The sequence below is a fragment of the Pteropus medius genome, unplaced genomic scaffold (assembly GCF_902729225.1).
Source record: "Pteropus medius unplaced genomic scaffold, Ma_sr-lr_union100, whole genome shotgun sequence".
Taxonomy (NCBI): domain Eukaryota; kingdom Metazoa; phylum Chordata; class Mammalia; order Chiroptera; family Pteropodidae; genus Pteropus; species Pteropus medius.
Window position 1 is genome coordinate 10,941,441 of NW_024350926.1, and position 9,197 is coordinate 10,950,637.

The 9,197-nt window shown below is 37.5% G+C and overlaps 1 pseudogene; it reads right to left on the minus strand.

Moving 5' to 3' along the window:
- Positions 1-5,052: 5,052 nt before the first annotated feature.
- On the minus strand, positions 5,053-5,171 carry LOC120585643 (uncharacterized; annotated as a pseudogene).
- Between the last annotated feature and the right edge of the window lie 4,026 nt (positions 5,172-9,197).

Sequence of the window (9,197 nt, forward strand, 5' to 3'; positions counted from 1 at the left end):
TCTTGGCTTTTAAGGAAGCTTATTTTAAATGACTCCATGTTTTGTTTTTTTCAATTCATTTTTCCAGAAATATAGAAGTAAAATAGGAGACTTCCATATTATCACTAGCCATTATCTATTTTCTCCCCACCCATGTCACCAAGGGGACAGAGTCAGAAAAAAAAAAAAATTATTTTTATTTTTTAAGTAATTTAAAAAGCATTGGGTTAAAGCATGGATAGCACCTGTTAAAATAAACATTATGGAGATAGCCTATTAGGTGACTATTAGCAATTAAGGCGAATAAAGTCTGAAGATCTAATCTAAACCTCGTGATGATAGTTGATAACACCGGGCTGTATAATTTAAATTTGCAAAGGGATGGATGTGTTAACTACTTGATGGGGGGATCTTTTCACGATGTCAATGTATATTAATTTACCACAAAGCACACTTTAAATATCTTATAATTTTGTACATCAATTATTCCTCAATAAGCTGAAATAAAAAAATGATCGTGTTTATAAGACTAGTTTGAATATTTATATAGTTACAGTTTTTTGCTTCTCAGCAGTCTCTTAATTTCGCAGTTTCTGTCAAATCGGAGTGGCCGTCCATCCAGAGCTCTTCCTCGGCATAGCCCGTGTGCTCGGATCGGTGAGACCACCCCCCATCCTTCCTTCACGTTAGCCTCTTTTCCTCACAGATCTTTATCGAAAGCGATTTTCTTCAGCTGCTTGGAAGTGTGACCATCACGCGCACGCTCACCTGGAATGTTCATCTGGACTATGACCCAGGAAGAAACCCAGGCTGCATTTACTGCTGTTAGTCAACACGGGCACCTCCTTCAATGCCTCAGGCCACTTGGATGGTGAGCCCGTTGGTTTTCCACATCAAGAGTTTATGGCTCAATAAAAGCAACGTAAACTAAAAAAGGGCACAGGTAAGAAGGCGTACGTACCGCAACTGCCATTTCTTTAGAAATGTGCCTTTTCCTGGAGCGGAGGGGTCTCTGCCACCACCGACAGATGCAAGTGTCAGCCTCGCAGTCAAACTCACACACGCCCTTCATTTTTGGGGGAAGAACTCAAGCAATTTTCCAGCATGAGTAAACTCTTCCCCACGTACTGTCAAGATGCTACGCAGAGTTATAACGTCCACATGAAGTTTTCAAGGAAATTATAATCTTATGGAGAAATTCAGGCAAAAACAAAACAAAAAAATCTTCTCTAGAGAAAACCCCGAGAACTTGACAGGGCTTCTGTAGCCAGTTAATTCTGAAGCGTGGTTACAAACAGGCTCACCATGTTCCCTCGACTACCCTTTCGATGGGCAGCTTCGACTGAGTCTGGCTTTCAAGCCATGCGAATCACAGAAGTCTTCAGAAGGCCAAGACTAGCATGCTGGGGTTAATAACTGACTCAGAAGGGAGAATGTCAGCTACTGAATCATCGGCATATCTCTTGCCACACCTGGGGTTTCCTTTGGATGACTTCCATTCATTTGTTGATAAAACTTGACCTTGGACGAGTCACTAAGACTATTGGGACTGTGGCCAAGGCGCCTACGGGCTGGTAGCACAGGCCCCGTATTCATTAACCATGTTATTCTGCTCCGCATGTGGCAAGCAGAGTATTTTCTGAGTGTCTCACATTAATGCTGATCAAAAGCTCCCCAACCAAAGGGCTCTTACCATTGTAGTCCCACGCAGTGCCCTGGATTCTGTCTTGATGTGAACCTCAGCACATAGCGAAGTCAAAGGACCAAGGCCCAGGGGCGGGTCCCCTGGAAAGGATAAGCGTGCCCGTTTGTGAAAGTTAAAGCATAGGCCCACAACCCGAAAACCACGGTAGACCTTCGGGATGGCCTTGACGGCAATCCCACCACGGGATGGATTTCGATGAATTCTAAGCTTCATTTTCTGACATCTCCCCAGATCCCCCAGACCTCCACAGGAGTGCTTTAACTTCTTCATTATTGGCCATACATTTTCTTTTTGGGAGCAATTTAGCGTGGAATGTCCCTTTTCCGTCCAAGCAAAAAGATATACATGAGCACAAAATAGTAGAAGTTATTGAGGTAGAAGATAGATCCTATAAAACAATTTTAAGAAGTGAGTCTAGAATCACATGTTACAACTTCGAATATAGGGAAAGAGGAATAGAATGGGGGTGGGGGACAGTAATACATTCCGGTCAATAGAAAGTTTTATTTTTGGAGTTGATAATGCAAAGAATTTGGTTAAATATGTTCTTAAAAGTTTTAAAGTAGCCAACGGCATCAGGTAGAATTAGACTAAAAAAGTAATATGAAAACTATTAGTTGTACGAATCAATTTAAAAATTAAATTTACCTTGTTAAAAGAGATTTTCAGATTGTGTCAACTAAGTTAACTTATCCTGTTTGTAAGTAGAAGTCTGTGAATGGATAAACCTAAGAAAAGCTACTAATTTAGAATAAAAGCACAAGATGAATCAGAACATAGAAGACGAATTACACAAAGAAATTAGATCAGCATTAAAATGGGCAGAAGGTTTTTTTTTGTGGAATAGAGTGTAATCGATTTATGAATGTAAACACTTACTGAGCTCACACTATGTGCGGTGTAATCTCCTAGATGCTGAGGATGCAGTGGTGAAGCAAGCTGACGAGGGAGATAGGCAGGGGAAGGGTAGAGAATGGTGGAGATGTAATAATCGTAAAAAACTGTTCTGCCTGAAATATATAAAGAAAACCAATGATAGAAATATAAGGAGAATAGGAATGCAGTTCTACGTCTCTTTCATACATTTCACTCCCTTTTTGACAGGTCAAACAGGTATATAAAAGGGGACATAGAGAATAGTAATAATGTACAATCGGTGATGTGATATAATGATATCTATGTATATAATGCACACAATCTCTGTCCTTTACAAAGAAATACATTTTCCTCAGGATTTGAAATATTTTTTAAAAATTACTTACTATGTCACAAAAAAACACAAGTTCTCCAAAGCAAAAATTACAGTCTATATACACAATAAAATTAGTTTTTAGTAACAAAAGTATAACCCAAATCTAATGATGTGAAACATTAAAAATTCCCTTATAGAATTCTTGAATCAAAGAATTTAAGAAAATGGCAAGAGAAAGTATTACATGTTAAAATATACGAGATGCGGTCAAAGAAGCATTCAGAGAAAAATTCGTATCATTAAATGCTTTCATTTATAAGCGAGCAAGATGGGATACTAATGACCTGAAGCCAAGATTTCCCCAACTGGTGTCCTGCACAATACCACGTCACAGAACGTTAGCAGTATACTCTAGAAAGTATACTATGTGACAGAGGGTATACTATACTATGGAAAGTATATGTATTATACTATATTGTTTTATACTATACTGTAGAAAGTGTTTCTGGGATAAAACTAAATTGGAAAATGCTAGGTTGAAAAGGCCGTACACCTTTTAACCTGAGAATTCCTCAGTCTCTTTAACATGATAATGAGCATTATAAAGCTCTGAGAGGAAATGTATTTGCCACTTCCTAAACTATTTGATCAGAGTAAATTTTTTTTTTCGTAGTATTTATTTTAACATCCCAGAGCAATGCTTTTCTGAGCAGTTCAGGAAATATTGAGTTGAACATTCCATTGAAGAAGCATTGATCAAAGAATTATGCAATAATAAAAATTAATAAATTAAATGTACAAACTGTTCAAATTAATAAATAACTTCGTAATCTGGTTTCCTAAAAAATAAAATGGAAATATTACTTGGCTAGCCTCAATATACAAAAATAACAAAACTATTTGATAATAAAATTGAAATAGCGATGAAACATGATTTTTGAGTAAACAATATATTACTTAAATTCACTCAAAAGGAGCACAGAAAGTCAAGAGAATAAATATTGTGATAGAATTGGCGGGAAAAAGTCACCTAAGTGACTTTAAATTCACACATCACATGATTAGATATCTCTCTCAGAGCGTCAACAAATAATTCACTCACTATGTGAATGGTCCCAGGAAACAGAACATCGTGGCGAGCTCATCAGTTCATTTTAAATATCTGGTATAATACTTGCTCCAAAACTACAATGCGATTGTACTAAATAGAAAAGGAGTGATTTCTTTTAGCAGATGGGTTGAAATTTCCAAATAAATTACAGATAAACTGAATCTCTCATTTTAAATATATAAAAACATATTTTATTTATATATTTATTTAAATATTTATTTCATTAAAATGTTTACATATAGTTTTTTAAGAAATGCAAGCATGGTTGACATGCAAATGTATCACATCAACATCAAAGAGAAAAAAGACGCTAAAGTTGACACATGCTGAAGAGGTTTTTGAAAGGATTCAAAATTAATTTCTGACCAAAAAGTTGTAGTTGTTTTTTTTTTTTTAATAGAAGATTCTTTCTTAACATGCAAAGAATATTATCTTAATTTCAGAGCAGGATTTTCCAACAGGCCAACTAAATAAGCATAGAGAACCAAAGAATGTGATGCTTTGTATTTGCAAAACACCCGCTGAAGTATGGTCATCTTTCGTAAACAGAACTGCTGAATTTCTTGAGAGTATTTTACAGTTTAATGCTTAAATTGCATGCTGAATGACAGCATCATAATCTTTCATACTTAAAGCCTCTATTTGTCTTTATCTGGGTCTGCTGGAGCAGTAGCCAACCTCCGTGTAAGAGAGGGTGCTTAACGCTTTAACAATTAGTAAATAACAAACAACGATGGCCGTTATCATTGGTATTGTAATTGGTCTGCCAATGAAGCAAGGCAAGGAAAACAAGAGATCCAATGTGAGGTTCAAGGAGGTAAGATTATAGTTTTATGCTAAGGACGTGGCTGTTTACTTTGACGATTCAAAAAGTTAATAACAAAAAATTATTAGATATAGTGAAAGAGTTCACTAAGGTGATGGATTATAAAATAAATACATCAAATTATTTCTTTTTAGTCGTAATAGGAAGTTGTTATATTTTTTTAGGCGAGGCAACCTTGGCTGACCTCACAGATTGCAAGGACCTTGTCAGCTTACAAGCCCTTATTTTTTTATTTTTTATGCCTACAGCACCTGGTCTTCCTAAGTGGTCTCCCACCCAAGTACTAACCAGGCCTGACCCTGCTTAGCTTCCGAGATCCGACGGGATTGGGCTTGTTCAGGGTGGCATGGCCGTAGACTGTAATAAGAAGTTTGAAAGCGTAATGGGAAAACAATATCAATTACCATAGCAAACAAAATTATAAATCATCGTGGCATAAATCTAACCAAAAAGAAGGGCTTATATGAGTAAGTTTATATACTTCTTTCTTTAAAGACATAAAAGAAGTTTGAGTAAATGAGGGCATATACCGTAATCCTGGGTGGGGAGACTTCAAATTTTATAGATTGTCAATTATAACAAATTATTAATAAAACATCATGCTAATCCAATTGATCTATGGCTAATTCTTAGATGTATCAGGGAGAATAAAGTCTGGATGGATTAAATATTTAAAATAATAAAACAATTAAAATATGGGGGAATTGACGAGAGGTCTTTCAAAAAAGGTAAGAAATCTAGAAAAGCTATCAAGAAAGGATAAAATATTTTGACTACACACAATTTTAAAACATTTTATGGCAAATTACATCTTGAAAACAAAAATGAAAGCTATAGATAAAGAATATTGACAGTTGGTAAAGGGTTAATATTTATAATATACAAAGGGCTTCTACGCATTTATAAGAAAAACCAAATTATGTAAATAGGTTAAACAAACAAGTCGCAAATGGATAATTCGTGGAAAAGGAAATACCAGTGACTCGAACGACATACATGTTTAAAAATGTTCAATCGTAGTCATGAAATAGTAGTTCTCATTCATTATATTAGTAAAATGTAAAAAATGATGACATCCAATGCCTGTAAGGATTTGGGCAAAATAGTATTCCCACAGGCTCTGGTGCAAATGTGAATTCTAACACCCTTCTTTGGAGAAAGCAATCTGGTAATATGTTACCCTTCAGCCTAAAATTTCTATGCCTGTGAACTTATAGAATTCAAGCTTTGATACCTTAGAATATACGCTGAAAAAAAAAATCTTTTTCTTAGGATTGTTGGTGGCAGCAAGGCCAGTGATGGTTCGTCAATAGGAAATAATTGAATATAGTGTAGGACATGCATGCATGGATTTTATGCAACCATGAGAAAGAATAAGTTAAATTTATCCCCATCGAGCTAAGTTTTCATTATTCAGCGAGAAAATTAAGATGCAGACAAATGCTTACAGATGGCTTCAGTTCTGGAGGACAACAGCTGATAAAAAGCCGAGCATGTGAGGTGTGGGCATATAGGTATTCGCAGTGATTGTGTGAGCGTGGGTAAGAGGAGGAAGGACATGGAAGGGGCCAGTGGTCATGTTCGAGACACAAAGAGAGGAAAGATGAGAAGGCCGAGTCTGCGGGACGCCTGAAAAACATGTACAATTTAGAGAAAATAACGTTCGATCTACGTTATTGGTTCCCGCTATAAAAATTAAATATATACATGAACTGGAAGATAACACAATCGGATTAAACCATCGATTTGCCCAGGACTGTTTTTCAAAATACAGAATGTTTGAATAATGAAAGAAAAAAAAAATCAGTGGAAAAAGCCAGGAAAATGGAAAAAACAATAAAGAAGGGAAAATTGTTACAGCTTGTTCGTTAAAAATATGCTCGTGCTGCTGAAGCTTCTTCGGATTTTAAGTTTTCTCAGCAGATGGGCAAGGACACAGGGAAACGGCCTCAGTAGGCCTCCGGGACACCTGACATGTTGCTCGTTACCACCCAGGACGGAAAAGAGGCCTTGGTCCACTGAGAACCCAGGGCCCCAGGATTCTCCCTGCTCAGCTGCATCTCTGCAGCTTTTCTGTTTCAGGGGACACCTCCGAGGTCTGGTTTTCAGAGGTGGTGAGTCGACTGTGTTTGGGGTGAGTGAGGGAGCCAGCGTGGGAACGAAACCCCTCGTGTGGAAGTATCGATGGGAGCAGCCCCTATGCCTCCAGCCCTCCGACCCTCTCGGTTCCCGCGCCTGGAGCAAGTCCGCCCGACACCGCCTCTCCTAGAAGACGCCTCGCCCACGCCCGCACAGTGCCACCCTCCTCCCCTCCAAAGGCCCTTTCATTGCACCATAGAAGTAGGGCTGTGCCTTAGGCCGGTTGTAAGGCATGCTCGCACACCTCGTTTACGGGTTGTGGTCATCTGTTCCCTACATGATGCAGTGACAGACACAAGTTCCCAAATCAGCCAGGTCTTGAGCTTTAGAGGGGCTCTGTAGACAGTCAGGGGTGGCTGTCACTGAAGGCCGGGTAGTTCCAGTGCCAGATGTTCAGCATTCGGGGAGAGGAAGGAGAAAGGGGTGCCTTTTTTTTCAGCCTAAATTTGAACCCAATCTGCAGAAACAGATGACTTGATGAATAGGCTGATAACATGTCTTCAAATAATTATTGCTCCTCTAACTTATTTTAGTAAAGTCTTCTCATAAGTAAAGCCATATCTCTCAAATTTATCTCCTTTCTGAAACATACTAAATGCTCTTATATATTTCATGCTTTATGATATGCAGCTATATCTTACAGCCAAATTTTATGCATTCTAAGCTTTATACTCTTTATAAATATTTTAATTCAAATGAAGTAGATTTCGGAGAGCTATGTTTTTTTTTTTTTCCCAAGACCAAAACATAACTATTAATCATTTCTGACCTTATTAGCGTTCTCTAAATATCATAAACAAAATTAATATTATGAATCTTGGTTTAGGTTTTTAATTTTTAAAATGGCTCTAGTTTATAGTCAAAGGAACTTTTAAAATTTTCTGAAAGTATTTGGAAAAATAGTTCATTTTTTCTGAAAATCGCATCTCCAGTTGTGTTTCTCTAAGTGTAAGTTTTATCCACCTGGTATTTTCCACGTCCTAACCGCCTAATTAATCATCTGCACCTTGTCACAACCGATCACTTCGGTATCACTCAATTAGAAATGCTTATTCTGATTCCGAAGCCAACTATCCCGTGCAGGCATATGAACACATGAGAGAGTCACAAAATAAAAACAAACAAACCAACAAACGCACGCTTTTTTTCCCCTCTTTTTTTCCACTCTGGCCGGGGGATACGTACACTTAATTAGGTTCATACATTTTGGCTTCCCACAGAAGGACCAAATCTAAAAGGGAACTCGAACGCTAATGAAATAACTCTGCGCGACATACTCCAAATTTTGCAAGATCATCCTAAATTTATTCTCACCAGCAAAATAATGAATAAGAAAAACCACCTATAGAAAATTCTAATTTCCCTGAAGACTGTTGTTTGTTGTTGTTGTCGTTTGGGATCAAACAGTTGAAAAGACCGCTGACCAGTTCCGCCTGGGATTGGAGAAACCAGTACAGAGCTTTGCTCTTCTGCCTTCTCCCACGTGGCCATTTGAAACTTACTTTCGGAAGGAAATATTAAGAGGCCGTGCCGAACGCTGACGTTACAATTACTTTCCGAGTTTCAGCCTATACTTTTTTTAACCAAAAAACTATATTATTAGATAATTGCTATGGTTTAGGAAAATTATAACGAATAAATTGAACCCACTTGAATTAATTCTCATACGTTAGTTCATTGGGAAATATATTTAGTGATCAAACAAACATCTTTAAAACTCTGAATATTGTTGGATACCAAGCTACGAAATACTTCGGTACATGTCACATCATTGCATCTCTTGGCACCTTAAAGGGACTGTCGTCCTTAATCAGATGTCTTGTTTCTGCCTCAGAGTTAGTTTAATTTAGAAGCAATCTTCTCAAACCCTGCTTCTCAGTGTTACTCACTCTTCATTCCATAAACTTATTTTTTCTGCAGATGACAATTCCTTTTTCTACTTCCTCAACTTTTCCTCAAAACGAGGTCTTAGTGAGAGTGGAGGGAGCCACTCGGTGACTCAACACGTCCACCTTCTCTTCTGGTTTGAGTCATTCATCATCTTTTCTTATAAGAATTAATCAGGCATCCACTACTGGGTACCACCGTGTGGGAGATTCAAGATGGTTTTAAATCTTCAAAGGTTAATTTTTTCATTCATTTTCTCCAAGAAGAGTTCAAGGTTCATAAAGTATAAAAAAGCCACGTCCATAAATATCCTACAAGCGAGAAAATGACAAGAACATGACAAAGGGCCAGGTGAAAT